Here is a 22,122-nt window from a genome sequence, read left to right as displayed (position 1 = left end):
CAGGTGTGGCTGCCTGGAGCAGGGAAGGTCCCAGAGGGGGCTCCAGGAGAGGGGCAGGGGGCTGTGGGGAGAGGACAGGAGGCAATGGTCTGAAGCTGGAGCAGGGGAGGTTTGGATTGGACATCAGGAAGGAGCTCTTCCCCCTGGGGTGGTTTGAAGCTCTTCCCCCTGGGGTGGTTTGGAGCTCTTCCCCCTGGGGGTGGTTTGGAGCTCTTCCCCCTGGGGGTGGTTTGAAGCTCTTCCCCCTGGGGTGGTTTGAAGCTCTTCCCCCTGGGGTGGTTTGGAGCTCTTCCCCCTGGGGTGGTTTGGAGCTCTTCCCCCTGGGGGTGGTTTGAAGCTCTTCCCCCTGGGGTGGTTTGGAGCTCTTCCCCCTGGGGGTGGTTTGGAGCTCTTCCCCCTGGGGGTGGTTTGGAGCTCTTCCCCCTGGGGGTGGTTTGACACTGAAGGGGCTGCCCAGAGGGGCTGTGGCTGCCTCACCCCTGGAAGTGGCTCTCAGTCCAAGCTCCTCCTGCTCCCTGGGCCAGGCCACTGTCCCCTCCTGCCCCTGCACCCCACTGCCCTCACCCTCTGCAGAGGGAACCTCCTTTGCTCTCTCTCTCTCCCCTGCCAGGTCTTCACCTATCTCTGCAGGAGGCTCTCCATGCCTGATCCTCCCTCCCAGCCTCTGCCCTATCTGCAGCACACATCCAGGCCAGAGAGGTCAGAGATAAGCCAGAGCTCCTTTTGTGCTCCTGTCCCCTTGCCTGGCTTCCTGGAACCCAGCTGCCAAACAACTGCACAGGGCCAGCACTGATAGGGAGCCCCTGGCACCCCCTCCTGATGCCCAGGCAGAGGGAGAGGCTGCCCCAAGGCACTGGCAGGCTCCTAGCCCCACACCCAGAGGAGGCCAAGGGGAGAGAGGAGCTGAAGGCACTGCCAGAGGTGGCTGTGCCATGGCAAGTGCTGCCAGGCAGGCAGGCAGCTGGCACAGGCACAGGGCATCCACTCATGGCCTGGCAGAGCTGGGATGCATTGCTCTGCTGCAAGCTGCAGGCTGGCAGGAAAGCCAAGGGGAGGCCTTTAAAGGGGGAGAGGTTGATGCTGGGGCTGAGAGGCAGCTCAGAGCCTCAGCTTCACCTCCACAGCCCAAGAGGAGGTTGGGGATGGGACCCAGGGCAGTGCTGCACCACCCTGTGCTGAGCCTTCTAGGGCTGAGGTTCTGCATGGCCCTGGCAGGCAGTGCCCTGCATGCCCCAGGCCTCAGGTTCCCCTCCTCTAACACCTGGAGGCTGATGGAGGGAGACCCTCCCAGAGCTCAGCACTTGGGAGACCCTCCCAGGGCTCAGCACTTGGGAGACCCTCCCAGGGCTCAGCACTTCTCTGGAGACCCTCCCAGAGCTCAGCACTTCTCTGGAGACCCTCCCAGAGCTCAGCACTTCTCTGGAGACCCTCCCAGGGCTCAGCACTTCTCTGGAGACCCTCCCAGAGCTCAGCACTTCTCTGGAGACCCTCCCAGAGCTCAGCACTTCTCTGGAGACCCTCCCAGGGCTCAGCACTTTGGAGACCCTCCCAGGGCTCAGCACTTCTCTGGAGACCCTCCCAGGGCTCAGCACTTCTCTGGAGACCCTCCCAGAGCTCAGCACTTGGGAGACCCTCCCAGGGCTCAGCACTCCTTTGGAGACCCTCCCAGAGCTCAGCACTTCTCTGGAGACCCTCCCAGAGCTCAGCACTTCTCTGGAGACCCTCCCAGGGCTCAGCACTTCTCTGGAGACCCTCCCAGAGCTCAGCACTTCTCTGGAGACCCTCCCAGGGCTCAGCACTTCTCTGGAGACCCTCCCAGAGCTCAGCACTTCTTTGGAGACCCTCCCAGGGCTCAGCACTTCTCTGGACACCTCCTGCATTCCTGGGGCCTTTCTTTTTCCCCCTTCCCCCCTTTTCCCCACTGCTGCCTGGGCACACCAACACCAACTGCCCAAGGCTAGGGAGCAGAAAGTCAAAGCCTCCTCTCAGTGATTTATGAGGCCTCCATTCAGTTCAGTTTGCCTCCCCCTGCAGTTCCCATGGGAAAAGTTGCTCTTCACTTCCTACCCCAAAGCAATGTCTCCTGCAGGGCTGGGAGCTGGGAGACAAGCAGCCTCCTCCTGCCCTTGCTGGGCCTGAGCTGGGCTGAGCCTGGGGGAGGAAACAAAGGTGCCAGGTGAATGGCAGCCTGAGCTTGCCTGGGGAGCTGGCACCAGGCTCAGGAGTGCCCAGGGCAGGGCAGGAAGCCAGCAGCTGAGCAGGGTGGTGGCAAACATCCTACCTGCAGAGCATCCCCAGCACTGCAGCCAGCTGCACAGCCCAGCCTGGGGCCTCAGCTCAGCCTGGGGCACCCCTGCTGCTGCCCAGCCTGGGGCACCCCTGCTGCTGCCCAGCCTGGGGCACCCCTGCTGCTGCTGCCCAGCCTGGGGCACCCCTGCTGCTGCTGCTGCTGCCCAGCCTGGGGCACCCCTGCTGCTGCCCAGCCTGGGGCACCCCTGCTGCTGCTGCTGCTGCTGCCCAGCCTAGGGCACCCCTGCTGCTGCTGCTGCTGCTGCCCAGCCTGGGGCACCCCTGCTGCTGCTGCTGCTGCTGCCCAGCCTGGGGCACCTCTGCTGCTGCTGCTGCTGCCCAGCCTGGGGCACCCCTGCTGCTGCTGCCCAGCCTGGGGCACCCCTGCTGCTGCTGCTGCTGCCCAGCCTGGGGCACCCCTGCTGCTGCCCAGCCTGGGGCACCCCTGCTGCTGCTGCTGCTGCTGCCCAGCCTAGGGCACCCCTGCTGCTGCTGCCCAGCCTGGGGCACCCCTGCTGCTGCCCAGCCTGAGGCACCCCTGCTGCTGCTGCTGCCCAGCCTGGGGCACCCCTGCTGCTGCCCAGCCTGAGGCACCCCTGCTGCTGCTGCTGCCCAGCCTGGGGCACCCCTGCTGCTGCTGCCCAGCCTGGGGCACCCCTGCAGCTGCCCAGGCTGGAGCACCCCTGCTGCTGCTGCTGCTGCCCAGCCTGGGCACCCCTGCTGCTGCTGCTGCTGCCCAGCCTGGGCACCCCTGCTGCTGCTGCTGCTGCCCAGCCTGGGGCACCCCTGCAGCTGCCCAGGCTGGAGCACCCCTGCTGCCCAGCCTGGGGCACCTCTGCTGCTGCTGCTGCTGCCCAGCCTGGGGCACCCCTGCTGCTGCTGCTGCCCAGCCTGGGGCACCCCTGCTGCTGCTGCTGCCCAGCCTGGGGCACCCCTGCTGCTGCTGCTGCTGCCCAGCCTGGGGCACCCCTGCTGCTGCTGCTGCTGCTGCCCAGCCTGGGCACCCCCTGCTGCTGCTGCTGCTGCCCAGCCTGGGCACCCCTGCTGCTGCTGCTGCTGCCCAGCCTGGGGCACCCCTGCTGCTGCTGCTGCTGCCCAGCCTGGGGCACCCCTGCTGCTGCTGCTGCTGCTGCTGCCCAGCCTGGGGCACCCCTGCTGCTGCTGCTGCCCAGCCTGGGGCACCCCTGCTGCTGCTGCTGCCCAGCCTGGGGCACCCCTGCTGCTGCTGCTGCTGCTGCCCAGCCTGGGGCACCCCTGCTGCTGCTGCTGCCCAGCCTGGGGCACCCCTGCTGCTGCTGCTGCTGCTGCCCAGCCTGGGGCACCCCTGCTGCTGCTGCTGCTGCCCAGCCTGGGGCACCCCTGCTGCTGCTGCTGCCCAGCCTGGGGCACCCCTGCTGCTGCCCAGCCTGAGGCACCCCTGCTGCTGCTGCTGCCCAGCCTGGGGCACCCCTGCTGCTGCTGCTGCTGCTGCCCAGCCTGGGGCACCCCTGCTGCTGCTGCCCAGCCTGGGGCACCCCTGCTGCTGCTGCTGCTGCTGCTGCCCAGCCTGGGGCACCCCTGCTGCTGCTGCTGCTGCTGCCCAGCCTGGGGCACCTCTGCTGCTGCTGCTGCTGCCCAGCCTGGGGCACCCCTGCTGCTGCTGCTGCAGCCCAGGAGGAAGGTTGGGAGGGGACTGGGAGCTGCTGGTGGAAATCAGCAAGTCCCTGCCCTAATCTTTTGCCTTCTGCCCCTCCACTGCCCCAGTGAAGCCTTTCTGCCTCCCTGCCTGTGCTCTGCTGGGGCCCTCACAGCTCCAAGGCATTTGCACTCCCCTCCAGCATTAAGCTTTGCACTTCTGGTGGTGGTGGTTTCACAGCCTCCTGCCAGGGCAGCTCCCTCCTCCTGCCCTGCTCCCCTCTGTATCACCACCCCTGCTCCTGGGGTGGCTGTGAAGTGATGCCAAGTGTCAGCCCCAATGGTTTCAGGGCAGAGATTGTGATCTGCCTGCAAGAGAGGGGGGGAAGAGCTCCCTCAGCCCAGTGCCAGCTGCTGCTGTGAGCACATCAAGCAGGGCCAGCAGCAGCTCCCTGCCTGCCCTGCAGCCTGGGCCTGCAGCAGCTCCCTGCCTGCCCTGCAGCAGCTCCCTGCCTGCCCTGCAGCCTGAGCCAGCAGCAGCTCCCTGCCTGCCCTGCAGCAGCTCCCTGCCTGCCCTGCAGCCTGAGCCAGCAGCAGCTCCCTGCCTGCCCTGCAGCAGCTCCCTGCCTGCCCTGCAGCCTGAGCCAGCAGCAGCTCCCTGCCTGCCCTGCAGCAGCTCCCTGCCTGCCCTGCAGCCTGAGCCAGCAGCAGCTCCCTGCCTGCCCTGCAGCAGCTCCCTGCCTGCCCTGCAGCCTGGGCCAGCAGCAGCTCCCTGCCTGCCCTGCAGCCTGAGCCAGCAGCTTGCTCAGCCCTGGGCCAGCACTTTGCTGTCCATGCAAACAGGAGTCCTCCACCTTTGCTTCTGTGCCCAGGCACACACTGCCTGAGGCTCCACTCCACCCTCCTCAGTCAGGAGCTCTGGGCCAGAGGCTGTGCCTCTCTCCTGCCCCTGGCAGGGCTTCCCTGCTGGGTGCTGCAGGACAGGCAGAGCAGAGCCCAGGCAGAGCAGAGCCCAGGCAGAGCAGAGCCCAGGCAGAGCCACCCCAACCCCAGAGTGATTCCTGCCCTGCTGTGCACAAGAGGGAGCTCAGCCCCTGCCCAGGGCAGGGAGGGCAGCCTGGGGCTGCAGGGCAGCATCCCTGTGTGCCAGGGAGGTACAAAAGGCTGGGAGGGAGAGCTGGTGCTGGCCATCAGCTACACCCCTGAGGCCTCAGGGAGCTCAGCAGGCTCCCAGGGGCAGCACAGTGCAGCTCTCAGCCCCTGCAGCCCCACAGGAGGCAAACTCAGTGCTCCCTGCCCTGCAAGCTGAGCACAGGCACCAGCTGGCTGCTTACTTCCTGCACAGCAGCAGCTGAGGGGGAAGGGAAGGCCAGCAACGATCTCTGCTCACCTGCAGGAGCAGCTGAGAGCTACAGTGGAGCCCCAGGCCCAGGGCAGTTCCTGCTCCCCACCTCCTGCTGCTCCTTGCACCTGCAGCCCTGGCTCAGCTGTGCCCTTGAAGGCTCAGCCCAGGGCCTGGGGGGCCTGGGGGGCCTGGGGGGCCTGGGGGGCCGGGGGCTGGGCTGCACAGCTGGGTGATGCTCTGAGCAGAGCCTGCAGAGCGCTGCTGGGGAGCAGGGAGGATGCTGGCAGCCCTCAGCCACCAGAGCCTGCTGCTCCTGGGCCCTCTCTGCAGCCTGCCCTCAGCCCTGCAAGCTGCAGCTGCAGGGAGCTCCGAGAGCTGCAGCAGAGCTGCAGGGCAGCTGCAAGGCAGGCAGAAGGCCAGCGTGGCACAGGGCCCCTGGGGGCTGCCAGCAGCAGGACCACTGCCCAGCCCCCCCCAGGCAGCACTGCCCAGCCCCCCCCAGGCAGCACTGCCCAGCCCCCCCCAGGCAGCACTGCCCTCCCTCCCCCCGGCACTGCCCTCCCCCCCCGGCACTGCCCTCCCCCCCTCAGATTCCTCCAGCACTGCTCCCAGGAGCTCTCCAGCAGCTCTTTGGGTGCCAGCAGCCTGGGAGTCCTCCCCCTGCCTGCTGCCTCTGCTGCCACTTGGGGCAGGCACTGCCAGGATGACTTCCTCCCTGCAGCAGCTCAGGGACAGTGCCCCCCCCGGGCCCTCAGCAGCCCCCCCGGGCTCAGCCCTCCTGCCCCAGCTCAGCCCCCCTGCCCCAGCCCCCCTGCCCCAGCTCAGCCCTCCTGCCCCAGCCCCCCTGCCCCAGCCCAGCCCCCCTGCCCCAGCTCAGCCCCCCTGCCCCAGCTCAGCCCCCCTGCCCCAGCCCCCTGCCCCAGCTCAGCCCCCCTGCCCCAGCCCCCTGCCCCAGCTCAGCCCCCCTGCCCCAGCCCTGCCCCCCTGCCCCAGCCCTGCCCCCCTGCCCCAGCCCAGCCCTCCTGCCCCAGCTCAGCCCTCCTGCCCCAGCCCCCCTGCCCCTGCCCCAGCCCAGCCCCCTGCCCCAGCTCAGCCCCCCTGCCCCAGCTCAGCCCCCCTGCCCCAGCCCTGCCCCCCTGCCCCAGCTCAGCCCCCCTGCCCCAGCCCCCCTGCCCCAGCTCAGCCCCCCTGCCCCAGCCCCCCTGCCCCAGCTCAGCCCCCCTGCCCCAGCTCAGCCCCCCTGCCCCAGCCTCCTGCCCCAGCTCAGGCCCCCTGGGCTCAGCCCTCCTGCCCCAGCCCCCCTGCCCCAGCTCAGCCCCCCTGCCCCAGCCCCCTGCCCCAGCTCAGGCCCCCTGGGCTCAGCCCCCCTGCCCCAGCCCCCTGCCCCAGCTCAGCCCCCCTGCCCCAGCTCAGCCCCCCTGCCCCAGCCCCCCCTGCCCCAGCTCAGCCCCCCTGCCCCAGCCCCCCTGCCCCAGCTCAGCCCCCCTGCCCCAGCCCCCCTGCCCCAGCTCAGCCCCCCTGCCCCAGCTCAGCCCCCCTGCCCCAGCTCAGCCCCCCTGCCCCAGCCCTCCTGCCCCAGCTCAGCCCCCCTGGGCTCAGCCCTCCTGCCCCAGCCTCCTGCCCCAGCTCAGCCCCCCTGCCCCAGCTCAGCCCCCCTGCCCCAGCCCCCCTGCCCCAGCCCCCCTGCCCCAGCTCAGCCTCCCTGCCCCAGCCCCCCTGCCCCAGCCTCCTGCCCCAGCTCAGGCCCCCTGGGCTCAGCCCCCCTGCCCCAGCCCCCTGCCCCAGCTCAGCCCCCCTGCCCCAGCCCAGCCCCCTGCCCCAGCCCCCTGCCCCAGCTCTGCCTCCTGCTCTCAGTAGGAAGCTGATCAAAACCTCACTTGGTTACCAACAGCAAACCCCAACCAAGCCAACCCAACCCCAACCCCAAACCCCAAGCACCCCAAATCTGATCTCACCACCACTGCCAGGAGGGCTCCCAGCAGCAGCCCTGGCCTCAGCCCTCTGCAGGGGGCAGAGCTCCTGCCAGCTGCAGCAGCCAGGGGCTGAGACCAGCTCCCTGCTGCTGCCTTCTCCAGGCCTCTGGGGGCTCTCCTGCCCACCCCCCTGCCCCCAAGCTGTGGCTCAGCTTCTTCTGTCAGGTTGCTTTATCCTGGGGCCTGGCACAGGCCAGAGCTGCCCTCACTGGTGAGCAGGCTGGGGGGGAGGGAGACAAATCTGCTGGAGCCACAGCAAACCCCCAGAGAGCCCCAAAGCAGAGCCTGGAGCCACAGCAAACCCCCAGAGAGCCCCAAAGCACAGCCTGGGGTCACAGCAAACCCTCAGAGAGCCCCAAAGCAGAGCCTGGAGCCACAGCAAACCCCCAGAGAGCCCCAAAGCAGAGCCTGGAGCCACAGCAAACACTCAGAGCCCCCCAAAGCAGAGCCTGGGGTCACAGCAAACCCCCAGAGAGCCCCAAAGCAGAGCCTGGGGTCAGAGCAAACCCTCAGAGCCCCAAAGCAGAGCCTGGAGCCACAGCAAACCCTCAGAGAGCCCCAAAGCAGAGCCTGGGGTCACAGCAAACCCTCAGAGCCCCAAAGCAGAGCCTGGGGTCACAGCAAACCCTCAGAGCCCCAAAGCAGAGTCTGGGGTCACAGCAAACCCTCAGAGAGCCCCAAAGCACAGCCTGGGGTCAGAGCAAACCCTCAGAGCCCCCCAGAGCAGAGCCTGGGGTCACAGCAAACCCTCAGAGCCCCCCAAAGCAGAGCCTGGGGTCACAGCAAACCCTCAGAGCCCCAGAGCAGAGCCTGGGGTCAGAGCATTGCTGTGGTTGGAGACCTCCAAGCTCCCAGCCCCACTCTCAGCCTAAGGCCAGCCCCAAACCCTGGCCCCAGCAGCCTTGGCCACAGCTCCCTGCACCCCTCCAGGGCTGGGGACTCCACCACCTCCCCGGGCAGCCTCTGCCACTCTCTGCCACTGCAGAAGTTTCTCCTGACCTCCATCCCAGCCTGGCACACTCCCAGGCCACTTCCTCTACCAGCTGAGCCTGGGGAGCAGAGCCCAGCCCCCCCCTGGCCCCAGCCTCCTCTCAGGGAGCTGCAGAGAGCCACAAGGTCTCCCCTGGATCACCCCCAGCTCCCCCTCCCCAGCCCTCTTCTCCAGACCCTTCAGCACTTTGCTGCCCTGCCCTGGCCTGCTGCAGCCCCCAGGGACCTGCTGCAGCCCCCAGGGACCTGCTGCAGCCCCCTGGAGTGCTGCAGGTTCCAGCCCTGCTGGCCCCAGGAGCACAGATCCACCCCTCCCAGCACGGATCCACCCCTCCCAGCACGGATCCACCCCTCCCAGCACGGATCCACCCCTCCCAGCACGGATCCACCCCTCCCATCACAGATAGTTTCATAGTTTCATAGTTTCATTCAGGGTTGGAAGGGACCACAGGGATCATCTAGTTCCAACCCCCCTGCCATGGGCAGGGACACCCCACACTAGATCAGCCTGGCCACAGCCTCATCCAGCCTGGGCTTAAACACCCCCAGGGACGGGGCCTCGACCACCTCCCTGGACAACCCATTCCAGGGCTTCACCACTCTCATGGTGAAGAACCTCCTCCTCACATCCAGCCTGAATCTCCCCACCTCCAGCTTCATTCCATTCCCCCTAGTCCTATCACTACCTGAGATCCTGAGCAGTCCCTCCCCAGCCTTCCTGTAGCCCCCTTCAGATACTGGAAGGCCACAATGAGGTCACCTCGGAGCCTTCTCTTCTGCAGACTGAACAGCCCCAACTCCTTCAGTCTGTCCTCATAGGAGAGGTGCTCCAGCCCTCTGATCATCCTCGTGGCCCTTCTCTGGACACCTTCCAGCACCTCCACATCCCTCTTGTAATAGGGGCTCCAGAACTGGACACAGTACTCCAGCTGGGGTCTCACCAGGGCTGAGTAGAGGGGGAGGATCACCTCCCTCGACCTGCTGGCCACACTTCTCCTGATGCAGCCCAGGAGCTGATTGGCCTTGCGGGCTGCAAGTGCACATTGAGAGCTCATGTTGAGCTTTTTGTCCACCAGCACCCCCAAGTCTCTCTCCTCAGGGCTGCTTTCCAGCCAGTCACTGCCCAGCCTGGATTTGTGCCTGGGATTGCCTCGACCCAGATGCAGGACCCTGCACTTGCTCTTATTGAACTTCATGAGGTTGGCTTGTGCCCACCTCTCCAGCCTGTCCAGGTCCCTCTGGATGGCCTCCCTTCCCTCCAGCTGTCTGCTGCACCACACAGCTTGGTGTCATCAGCAAACTTGCTGAGGGTGCACTCAATGCCACTGTCCATGGCACCCACAAAGATGTTGAATAAGACAGGTCCCAGGACTGATCCCTGAGGGACTCCACTTGTCACTGGCCTCCACTGGGACATGGAGCCATTGACAGCCACTCTTTGGGTGCAGCCATCAAGCCAGTTCCTTATCCATCTAGTGGTCACCCATCAAACCCATGTGTCACCAGTTTGGAGACCAGGATGTGGTGTGGGACAGTGTCGAAGGCTTTGCTCAGGTCCAGGTAAACGACATCAGTTGCTTGCCCCTCATCTATTAATTTTGTCACCTGCTCATAGAAGGCCACCAGGTTGGTCAGGCAGGATTTGCCCTTGGCAAAGCCATGCTGACTGTTCCCAATCACCTCTTCACTATTCTTTTGAGCGAGTAGTGACTCCAGGAGGATCTGCTCCATGATCTTTCCAGGCACAGAGGTGAGACTGCCTGGCCTGGAGTTCCCTGGTTCCTCCCTCTTGCCCTTTTTGAAGATGGGGGCAATGTTTCCCCTTTTCCAGTCTGTGGGGACTGCCCCAGACTGCCAGGACTTTTGAAATATAATAGAGAGGGGTTCAGCAACCTCCTCTGCCAGTTCTCTCAGCACCCGTGGGTGTATCCTGTCGGGTCCCATGGACTTGAACACTTTCAGGTTCTTCAGATGATCACGAACCTGATCTGCACTTACAATGGGCAGTTCTTCCTCCCCGTCCCTGGCTTTGACTTCCATAACATCAGGAGTGTGGCTGGAGGCCCTTGCAGTGAAGACTGAGGTAAAGAAGTTATTAAGTACCTCAGCCTTTTCCTCATCACAGGTGACCATGTCACCAGTTTCCTTTCTGAGGGGGCCCACACCTTCCCTAGTCTTCTTCTTCCCATTAATATACCTGTAGAAGTTCTTAGCGTTCCCTTTAATCTCCCTGGCTAGATTCAACTCAAACTCTGCTTTGGCTTTCCTGACCAGGACTCTTGCTGCTCGGGCAGCTTCCTTATCTCCCCCCTGTTCTACCTGTCCTTCCCTCCACTTCCTGTAGAGTTTCCTTTTAAGTCATAGTGTGTCCAGTAGCTCCCTGCCCATCCAGGCAGGCCTCCTAGCGTTCTTACCTGCTTTTCTCTTTGTTGGTACACAGAGCTCCTGGACACAGAGGAGGTGGTCCTTGAATACTGACCAGCTGTCCTGGGTCCCTCTTCCCTCCAGGGCTTTGTCCCATGACACTTTGGCTAGCAGATCCCTGAAGCGATCAAAATCTGCATGCCTAAAGTCTAGGGTCATGAGCTTGGAATACTTCCTCCTGATTGCCCTGAGGATGTTAAATTCAACTGCTTCATGGTCACTGCAGCCAAGGCCATCTATGAGCCTCACATTGCTTACCAGCCCTTCCCTGTTGGTGAGAACAAGGTCCAGCATAGCACCATTTCTTGTTGGTTCCTCCACCACCTCCATCCCTCCCAGCACGGATCCATCCCTCCCCAGCACAGATCCACTCCTCCCAGCACGGATCCACCCCTCCCATCACGGATCCATCCCTCCCAGCACGGATCCATCCCTCCCCAGCACGGATCCACCCCTCCCAGCACGGATCCACCCCTCCCAGCACGGATCCACCCCTCCCATCACGGATCCATCCCTCCCAGCACGGATCCAACCCTCCCCAGCACGGATCCATCCCTCCCGGCACGGATCCATCCCTCCCAGCACGGATCCATCCCTCCACAGCACGGATCCATCCCTCCCCAGCACAGATCCATCCCTCCACAGCACGGATCCATCCCTCCCAGCACGGATCCACTCCTCCCAGCACAGATCCATCCCTCCCCAGCACGGATCCACTCCTCCCAGCACGGATCCATCCCTCCCGGCACGGATCCACCCCTCCCATCACAGATCCATCCCTCCCGGCACGGATCCATCCCTCCACAGCACAGATCCATCCCTCCCAGCACGGATCCACTCCTCCCAGCACGGATCCATCCCTCCCAGCACAGATCCATCCCTCCCAGCACAGATCCATCCCTCCCCAGCACGGATCCATCCCTCCCAGCACAGATCCATCCCTCCCCAGCACGGATCCATCCCTCCCCAGCACGGATCCATCCCTCCCCAGCAAGGATCCATCCCTCCCAGCACAGATCCATCCCTCCCCAGCACAGATCCATCCCTCCCAGCACAGATCCATCCCTCCCAGCACGGATCCATCCCTCCCAGCACGGATCCACTCCTCCCAGCACGGATCCATCCCTCCCGGCACAGATCCATCCCTCCCAGCACAGATCCATCCCTCCCAGCACGGATCCACTCCTCCCAGCACGGATCCATCCCTCCCGGCACGGATCCATCCCTCCACAGCACAGATCCATCCCTCCCGGCACAGATCCATCCCTCCCAGCACAGATCCATCCCTCCACAGCACAGATCCATCCCTCCCAGCACGGATCCACTCCTCCCAGCACGGATCCATCCCTCCCAGCACAGATCCATCCCTCCCAGCACAGATCCATCCCTCCCCAGCACGGATCCATCCCTCCCAGCACAGATCCATCCCTCCCCAGCACGGATCCATCCCTCCCCAGCACGGATCCATCCCTCCCCAGCAAGGATCCATCCCTCCCAGCACAGATCCATCCCTCCCCAGCACAGATCCATCCCTCCCAGCACAGATCCATCCCTCCCAGCACGGATCCATCCCTCCCAGCACGGATCCACTCCTCCCAGCACGGATCCATCCCTCCCAGCACAGATCCATCCCTCCCAGCACAGATCCATCCCTCCCCAGCACGGATCCACTCCTCCCAGCACGGATCCATCCCTCCCGGCACAGATCCATCCCTCCCCAGCACAGATCCACTCCTCCCAGCACGGATCCATCCCTCCCGGCACGGATCCATCCCTCCACAGCACGGATCCACTCCTCCCAGCACGGATCCACCCCTCCCATCACAGATCCATCCCTCCTAGCACAGATCCATCCCTCCCCAGCACGGATCCATCCCTGCCCAGCACAGATCCACTCCTCCCAGCACGGATCCATCCCTCCCAGCACGGATCCATCCCTCCCCAGCACGGATCCACTCCTCCCAGCACGGATCCATCCCTCCCGGCACGGATCCATCCCTCCCCAGCACGGATCCACTCCTCCCGGCACGGATCCATCCCTCCCGGCACGGATCCATCCCTCCCGGCACGGATCCATCCCTCCCCAGCACAGATCCACTCCTCCCAGCACGGATCCATCCCTCCCCAGCACGGATCCATCCCTCCCAGCACGGATCCATCCCTCCCAGCACGGATCCATCCCTCCCAGCACGGATCCATCCCTCCCAGCACGGATCCATCCCTCCCCAGCACGGATCCACCCCTCCCCAGCACGGATCCATCCCTCCCAGCACAGATCCATCCCTCCCAGCACGGATCCACTCCTCCCAGCACGGATCCATCCCTCCCCAGCACGGATCCACCCCTCCCCAGCACGGATCCATCCCTCCCAGCACAGATCCATCCCTGCCCAGCACAGATCCACTCCTCCCAGCACGGATCCATCCCTCCCAGCACGGATCCATCCCTCCCAGCACGGATCCATCCCTCCCAGCACGGATCCATCCCTCCCCAGCACGGATCCATCCCTCCCAGCACGGATCCATCCCTCCCAGCACGGATCCATCCCTCCCAGCACGGATCCATCCCTACTCAGCACGGATCCATCCCTCCCCAGCACAGATCCATCCCTCCCAGCACAGATCCATCCCTCCCAGCACGGATCCATCCCTCCCAGCACGGATCCATCCCTCCCCAGCACAGATCCATCCCTCCCAGCACAGATCCATCCCTCCCAGCACGGATCCATCCCTACCCAGCACGGATCCACTCCTCCCAGCACGGATCCATCCCTCCCGGCACAGATCCATCCCTCCCGGCACAGATCCATCCCTCCCGGCACAGATCCATCCCTCCCGGCACAGATCCATCCCTCCCAGCACGGATCCATCCCTCCCAGCACGGATCCATCCCTCCCAGCACGGATCCATCCCTCCCCAGCACGGATCCATCCCTCCCCAGCACAGATCCATCCCTCCCCAGCACAGATCCATCCCTCCCCAGCACAGATCCATCCCTCCCGGCACAGATCCATCCCTCCCCAGCACGGATCCATCCCTCCCCAGCACGGATCCATCCCTCCCAGCACAGATCCATCCCTCCCCAGCACACATCCATCCCTCCCCAGCACGGATCCATCCCTCCCCAGCACAGATCCATCCCTCCCCAGCACAGATCCATCCCTCCCCAGCACAGATCCATCCCTCCCCAGCACAGATCCATCCCTCCCCAGCACAGATCCATCCCTCCCCAGCACACATCCATCCCTCCCCAGCACAGATCCATCCCTCCCCAGCACAGATCCATCCCTCCCCAGCACAGATCCATCCCTCCCAGCACACATCCATCCCTCCCCAGCACGGATCCATCCCTCCCCAGCACAGATCCATCCCTCCCCAGCACACATCCATCCCTCCCCAGCACGGATCCATCCCTCCCCAGCACAGATCCATCCCTCCCCAGCACAGATCCATCCCTCCCCAGCACAGATCCACCCCTCCCCAGCACGGATCCACTCCTCCCAGCACGGATCCATCCCTCCCGGCACAGATCCATCCCTCCACAGCACAGATCCATCCCTCCCAGCACGGATCCATCCCTCCCGGCACAGATCCATCCCTCCACAGCACAGATCCATCCCTCCCAGCACGGATCCATCCCTCCCATCACAGATCCATCCCTCCCATCACAGATCCATCCCTCCCCAGCACGGATCCATCCCTCCCCAGCACGGATCCATCCCTCCCCAGCACAGATCCACTCCTCCCAGCACGGATCCATCCCTCCCAGCACGGATCCATCCCTCCCAGCACGGATCCATCCCTCCCCAGCACGGATCCATCCCTCCCGGCACAGATCCATCCCTCCCAGCACAGATCCATCCCTCCCGGCACAGATCCATCCCTCCCAGCACAGATCCACCCCTCCCCAGCACAGATCCATCCCTCCCCAGCACAGATCCATCCCTCCCCAGCACGGATCCACTCCTCCCAGCACGGATCCATCCCTCCCAGCACGGATCCATCCCTCCCGGCACGGATCCATCCCTCCCAGCACGGATCCATCCCTCCCCAGCACGGATCCCTCCCTCCCTCTCTCCCTGGCCCAGCAGAGTTCTTGCTGCCCTCAGAGGTCCCCTTCCCATCTGCCTCTCACTCCCCAGCTGCCCCTGGGGCAGCCTCCCCTGCTCCCAGCCCACCCAAGGGTGGCTCCTGTGCCCCAGCACATCCTCCTCTGCTCTTGCCTGGGCAGCTCAGCTCCTGGGGGTGTCACCAGCACCCCCTGGGTACTGTGGAGGCCCTGAGAGAGACCCAGGAGGCTCAGGGGAAAGCTTGGCCCAGCAACCATGGCCCAGGGCCGACAGCTCCTGGGCAGAAGCTCTTCCTTCACCCTCTCCCCTCCTCACAGCTGCATTCCCCAGGGGCAGAGGACAGCCTGGGAGCTCCCAGCCCAGTGTGCTGAGGGGAGGCAGGGAGGGCAGCAGGGCTGCAAGCCCTCAGGAGCTGCACAGCAGAGCCAGGGCAGAGACTCAGCCCCCAGAGGCCATGCAGACAACTTCAGAGTGGGAGAGGAAGAGGCTGAGAGAGGAGGAAGGCAGGGAGCTGATGCCCCTGGCCACAGAGGGGAGGGGAGGGGAGCAGGCAGAGCCAGCAGCCAAAGCTATCAGTGCCTGCCAGCTGCTCTGCAGCCCCACAGGCAGGCAGGGGCTGCCAGCCCCCAGCCCAGGCCTGCCTCTCCCTGCAGCTTTATCAGCAGCTGTTTTGTCTTCCTCTCCCTCCTGCTCCAAGCTCTGAGTTTCCAACCAGGGTGGGAGAGGCCTCAGCACCAGCAGCACATCCTGAGCAGCTGCTGCCTGCCCCCAGCCCTGCCTGCCCCTGGGCCTCCCTGCTGCTGCTGCTGCAGCCCCCAGAGAAGCAAACTGCTCTGCCTGGGGGGGACCCCAGTGACCCCTGAGGAGGGACCCCAGTGACCCCTGAGGGGGGGGACACCCCAGTGACCCCTGAGGAGGGACCCCAGTGACCCCTGGGGGGAACACCCCCCAGTGACCCCTGGGGAGGGGACAACCCCAGTGACACCTGAGGAGGGACACCCCAGTGACCCCTGGGGGGACACACCCCAGTGACCCCTGGGGGGACACACCCCAGTGACCCCTGGGGGGGTCCTGACACCACCACTCTGCCTGGCCTCAGCCTGGGGGCTGCCAGCAGCTCACCCTGGCAGCCTCTGAGCCAGGCCCCTGTGGAAGGAGCCAGCTGGGATTCAGCTCTCCCAGCTCAGGCCTCTCCCCTGAGACATGGCACTGACTCAGGGGCTGTGGGCTGCTGGAGGGCAGGGAGCAGCTTCCACAGCACCTGAAGCAAGCAGCCAGCACCCCAGAGCTGCCCTGAGCTGCAGGGGCTCTGCCAGGCCAGCTGCAGGCCTGGGCCCCTCCTGGCTGTTGCAGCCTTGCCCTGGCAGGAGAAGACCCTGGGCTGGGGGGGCTGGAGGGGGGCTAGGGGCAGGGGAAGAGAGCCAGGGGCTGGTTGAGGTCTGAGCTCCCACTGCCTGCCTGGGAGCTGCCTGGGAGCTGCCTGCAGCCCAGCACAGCATTGCCTCCTCAGCCTGGGTCTGGAGCCAGGAGGCTTCTGGGGAGCAGACTGCACCCCTGAGGGGCCCTGAGACATCCCCTGGGCAAGAGATGCATCCAGCTCCCTCTTCCAGCTGTGCTGAGCTGCACTCCCAGCCCCTGGATCTTGCTATGGCTCTGTGAGACCAAGCAGCCCCCAGGCAGCTTCTCCCCTCCTGCCTGCTCTGCACCTGGCTGAACAGCTCCAAGCCTCACCCTGAGCTGAGCACTGGAGCCCTGGAGGTGCATTTTGCCTCCTGGACTGCTGGTTTGGGCTGGCAGGGAGCTCCACAGCTCACCCAGTGCAGCCTCCTGCACCCAGCAGAGAGCTCCACAGCTCACCCAGTGCAGCCTCCTGCACCCAGCAGGGAGCTCCACAGCTCACCCAGTGCAGCCTCCTGCACCCAGCAGAGAGCTCCACAGCTCACCCAGTGCAGCCTCCTGCACCCAGCAGGGAGCTCCACAGCTCACCCAGTGCAGCCCCCTGCACCCAGCAGGGAGCTCCACAGCTCACCCAGTGCAGCCCCCTGCACCCAGCAGAGAGCTCCACAGCTCACCCAGTGCAGCCTCCTGCACCCAGCAGGGAGCTCCTGCCCCGGGGCAGGTTGCCCCCAGCCCTGCCCAGCCTCCCCTCCAGGGATGGAGCCTCCAGCCCCTCCCTGGGCAGCCTCTGCAGCCCCCTCACGGTGCAGGGCTGGCTCCTCACCCCCAGCCCAAACCTCCTGTGGGTCACAGGAGTGCAGGGAAGGCTTTTGGTGGCCTGCTGAGAGCCGAGGGCTGCAGGAAGCTCAGGGAGGTCCCTGCTGGCTGCTGGAGGAAGCAGGAGGCAGAGAGCGAGCAGCACCTGCCCTCTGCTGGCAGCTGGGCTGGGGGCAGCCCGGGGCAGGCTGGGGGCAGCCCCGGGCAGGGGGCAGGCTGGGGCTGGGGGCAGCCCCGGGCAGGGGGCAGGCTGGGGGCAGCCCGGGGCAGGCTGGGGCTGGGGGCAGCCCGGGGCAGGGGGCAGGCTGGGGGCAGCCCGGGGCAGGGGGCAGGCTGGGGCTGGGGGCAGGCTGGGGCAGGCTGGGGCTGGGGGCAGCCCCGGGCAGGGGGCAGGCTGGGGGCAGCCCGGGGCAGCTGCCTCCTTGTGGGGCTGCAGGGAAGCCAACACACTGCAGCTCCTTCCTCTGCCCTGCCCCTGCCCCCAGCACAGCCCCCTGGCAGGCCAGAGGCACACTCAGTGCAGATCACCTGCCCAGGAGATCCTTGTCCCAGCCTCCTGGCGAAGCCTCCCCACACCTTCCCTCCTCCAGCCAGCTCAGCCTCCTCCATCTGACCTCAGCACCTCTCAGGGCTGGGATCTGAAGCCAGCAGGGCCCACAGCCAGGCTGCTGCAGGCTCCTCTGCCCTGCTGAGCACCTCCAGGGCTCAGGAGCCTCAAAGCCCTGGGGGCTGTCCCTCCCCAGAGGCTCCAGAGCCACCAGCTGCAGCCTGAGCCTGGGAGTGCTCTGGGGCTGGGCACAGCAGAGCAGTCATGCAGCAGGCTCCCAGCTCTCCTTCCCTGGGCTCAGGCAGCTGCTCAGTGCCCCTGGGGATGTGCCTGCCCCTCCTGAGGGCAGTCCTGGACTCCCTTGGGCTGGAAAAGCCTTCCAGGATCACTGACTGCAGTCCCTAACCCAGCACCAAGTCCCCTCCCTGCTCACCATGGCCCAGGGATGAAGATTCACCACTGCCCTGGGCAGGCTGGGCCAGGCCTTAGCAACCTCCTTGGGGGAGAAATTGTTCCTCCTGCCCAAGCTGAGCCTCCCCTGCTGCAGCCTGAGGCTCTCTCCCCCTGTCCTCTCCTTTGCTCCTAGGGAGAGGAGCCCAAGCCCCCTCTGCCCCCTGGCTCCAGCCTCCTCCCAGGGAGCTGCAGAGAGCAGTGAGGTCTCCCTCAGCCTCCTCCCAGGGAGCTGCAGAGAGCAGTGAGGTCTCCCTCAGCCTCCTCTTCCCCAGCCTGAGCAGCCCCAGCTCCCTCAGCTGCTCCTCCCCAGCCCCTTCCCAACCTTCTCTGGACCCTCTGCAGCCTCTCAAGGTCCTCCTTGGAGCACGGAGCCCCCAGACCAACCTGCCTGCAAAATCAGAGTGAGAACATCACCTCCCCCCTCCCCTCCCTCACTCTGAGCCCAAGGTGCCAGAAGGTTCTCTGGGTGCTGGACATGGGGAGGAGGAAAGCTTGCAGCAGCTGGGCAAACACAGGGTGCCCAGGAAGGCTCCCAGGCCATCCCCACCCTGCACTTTGTCAGCCTGCTGCCAGCTGAGCGACTTCACAGCCCTGCCAGAGGAAACTGGCACCTCCAGCTGGCAAGCCCTGCCCCTGGCAGTGGCATTTCCCACTCCCCATGGGCTCCAAGAGGGGGGGAAAAGGCAAGGCCCTCCCCCCAGCAGGCAGCCCTCCCCCCATGGCCAGCAGGGCTCTGCCTCCAGATCCTGTCCCTGGCAAAGAGGATCCCTGGCAGCATCTCTGGGCATGGCAGAGGGGCTCCTGTCCTGCCTGCTGCCTCCTCCTCCAGGGGCTGCTCAGAGCAGCTCCTGCCTGAGGCATGCCAGAAGCTGAGGCCCTGGGGGCTGGGACCCTGGGGGGGGAGTTTGCCTCATCAGAGAGGAAGGAGCTGAGCTGCCCACAGCAGGGGCAGGGATGCTGCATCCATCCCTGCAGGTGAGTGGAGCCCTGCAGTGCTGCCTGGCTCTGGGTGCTCTCTGCAGGAGGTCAGAGCAGAGCCAAGCCCTGGGCTGCACAGCTCTCAAACACATGCAGGCTGCTCCCTGGCTCCACACTGGGCCCCTGCCCAACCTCCTTGGCCTGAAGCACTCCAGGACCTGGCTCCCACCACTGAGCACCTCTCAGGTCTGTGTTTTGCCCCTGCTGAGCTCGCTGCCTGCCAGAGCTTACTGCATGGAGCAGCTGCTGCCTTGCTCAGTACCCAGCTGCAGCCAGCAGCCACAGCACCTCCCCACCCTGGCTCCCACACTCACCCTTCCTCTGCACTCACAAGAGCAGCTCCTAAACTGAACCAACTCGATGGTGAGCAAGGGGCACAGGCTTCCTGGTGGGACCCTGCACAGCACTGAGCAGCAGGAGCTCCCCCAGTGCCCCTCCAGATGTTCCTGGCTCAGCCCAGTCCTGCTTGGATGTCTTCATGCCAGGCCTGCCAGAGTTCCCATCCCATCCCCACTGGGGTCAGACACCTCCAGAGTCACCCAGCAGACTCCTGCCAACAGGGAGCCCTCCCCTGCTCCCCACTGCTCTTCCAGCCCCCTCTTGCCTTGCACCCCTCCAGGAGCTCCTCACCTGGAAGCTCCCAAGGGCTCAGCAGCTCTGTGCACACAGCTCTGCCTCTCTTCCCAACGTGTCAGGGAGCTGAGAGCCTGCAGAGGCACAGAGCCCTGCTGGGGGATGGCAGAGGGGCTGCCTCCTGGCTTGGCAGAGCACTGGCAGCTCCCCAAGTGATGCCCAGCAGCACTGCCCCCCCACACACATCACCTCAAAGGGCTTTTAGTGCCTCCAGCACCAGCCCTCTGCCCACAGCTCTGCAGGAGGAGGAAGGTTGCCCTCTGGCCTGCTCCTGGTTCAGTCCCTGGACCTCTGTTGCCTCCTACCTTTGGAGTTCAAGCAGTTGGCTCCTGCAGGGATGTTTGCTTCCAGCCTCCAGCTCCCTCTGCCTCCTCCCCTCCCCTACCAGTGCAGCTGCTGCAGCAGAGCCAGCAGCCTGGGGAGGCTGTGCTGCCATCCAGACGAGACCAGGACCTCTCCTTCCCAGCCGGGCAGCTGTTGTTTACATCTCCCCAGCCGCCCTCCCTCCTCTTTCACAGGCAGCGAGCAGTTCTCACACTGCTCTTGCCCTCCCACACCAGCACCTACACAGGAAGCCAGGGCTGGGAGTCACAGCCCGGGGGGTTTCCTGTGCTGCCTTTCTGAAGCACTTCAGCGACACCAAAGCTTTGCTCAGGAGCCCCAAGCACAGCAGCTGGCACAGCAAGCTTCAGCCAGGAGCAGAGCAGCAGGAAAGCCTCAGGTGAATAAACCAAGAGAATAAACCAGACCAGGCTGAAAGAGACCTTCAGGATGATGGTGTCCAACCCATCAGCCAATCCAACCCACCCAAACAGCTAACCCCTGGCACCCAGCACCCCAGCAAGTCTCCTCCTGAGCACCTCCAGGGATGGGGACTCCACCTCCTCCCCAGGCAGCACATCCCATGGGCAATCACTCTCTGTGTAGAGCTTCTTCCTAACATCCAACCTGAACCTCCCCTGGCACAGCCTGAGACTGTGGCCTCTTGTTCTGGTGCTGGCTGCCTGGGAGAAGAGACCAACCTCTGCCTGGCTACAACCTCCCTTCAGGGAGTTGCAGAGAGCAAGAAGGTCTCCCCTGAGCCTCCTCTTCTCCAGGCTAAGCAACCCCAGCTCCCTCAGCCTCTCCTCCCAGGGCTGTGTTCCAGACCCCTCCCCAGCTCTGTTGCCCTTCTCTGGACACCTTCCAGCAGCTCAACCTCCTTCCTAACCTGAGGAGCCCAGAGCTGGACACAGGACTCAAGGTGTGGCCTGAGCAGTGCAGTGTCCAGGGGCAGAATGACCTCCCTGCTCCTGCTGGCCACTCTGTCCCTGCTGCAGGCCAGGATGCCATTGGCCCTCTTGGCTGCCTGGGCACACTACAGGCTCCTGTTCAGCCTCCCATCGACCAGCACCCCCAGGTCCCTCTCTGCCTGGCTGCTCTCAGCCACTCTGCCCCCAGCCTGTAGCACTGCCTGGGGTTGTTGTGGCCAAAGTGCTGCCCCTGGCACTTGGCTGTGTTCAGTCTCCTGCCCTTGGCCTCTGCCCCTCTGCCCAGCCTGGCCAGGTCCCTCTGCAGAGCCTCTCTGCCCTCCAGCAGCTCAACTCCTGCCCCCAGCTGGGTGTCACCTGCACATTCACTGCAGATGGACTCAATGCCCTCATCCAGATCATCAATGAGGATGTTAAAGAGCACAGGGCCCCCTGGCCAGCAGGCTTCTGGCACACTGCTGCTTGCTTTCCAAGGCTTTTTCCCCCCCCACCCCTTTAGTACCAAGGGCAACAAGGGATCCATCCCAGAGCAAGCACGAGAGGGCTGCTCGAGGTTGGGCTCTGCTGGGGGAGCAGGGTGAGGGCTCTGCCTCAGGACAGCTCAGGAGGTGGAAGCCACATTCAGCCCAGCCTCAAAGCGAGGGGGACTGAAGCTGTGCCGGGGCAGGCTCAGGCTGGAGACCAGGGAAGGTTCCCTTAGGGAAGGAGCAGGCAGGGATTGGGACAGAGCCACCCTGCAGGGAGCACCCTGCGCCCGCGGCACCCGGGCACGGCGGCTCGGTGCTGCCAGGCTGCTGGCTGGGCAGGGTGCCCCTAGAGACCTGTTCCAACCGCACCAGCCCTGTGGCGTTTCCAGCCCTGCCCCACCGGCTCACGGCACCGGGGCCCGGCTGGCTGGGGCTGGCAGGGAGCAGCTGCGGGCGCGGGAGAGGGGAGCCCAGGGAGCCTCTCGCTGCGGGGGTGAACGGCAGAGAACGGAGCCGGAGCCGGACACGGCCGGCAGCGGGCACCGGGCACCGGGCAGGGCAGGCACCGGGACCAGGCAGGGGGCGGCTGAGGGCAGGCTCCGGGCCCCGGGGCCGTGCAGGGGGCTATGCAGGTTAGGTTAGAGCAGGGCAGGGCAGGCTCCGGGGCCTGGGGCCGTGCAGGGGGCAGCTCAGGGCAGGCTCAGGGCAGGCTCCGGGGAGGCTCAGGGCAGGCTCCGGGGCCATGCAGGGGGCTGTGCAGGGGGCAGCTCAGGGGCAGCTCAGGGGCGGCTCAGGGGAGGCTCGGGGCAGGCTCCGGGGCTGTGCAGGGGGCTGTGCAGGGGGCTGTGCAGGGGGCTGTGCAGGGGGCAGCTCAGG

At 65.5% G+C, this 22,122-nt stretch overlaps 1 protein-coding gene across 1 annotated transcript in view; it reads right to left on the bottom strand.

Moving 5' to 3' along the window:
- CCND3 (cyclin D3) overlaps nucleotides 1-22,122 on the bottom strand; it is a 49,442-nt gene that overhangs the window by 26,631 nt on the left and 689 nt on the right. The gene's annotated exons all lie outside the window — the stretch shown is intronic.

Source organism: Melanerpes formicivorus, unplaced genomic scaffold (assembly GCF_026170545.1).
Source record: "Melanerpes formicivorus ecotype bairdi unplaced genomic scaffold, bMelFor1.0.p_v2 SCAF_46, whole genome shotgun sequence".
Classification (NCBI taxonomy): Eukaryota; Metazoa; Chordata; class Aves; order Piciformes; family Picidae; genus Melanerpes; species Melanerpes formicivorus.
The sequence above is the reverse complement of the archived record's forward strand: the minus strand, read 5'-3'. Positions and strand labels throughout refer to the sequence as shown.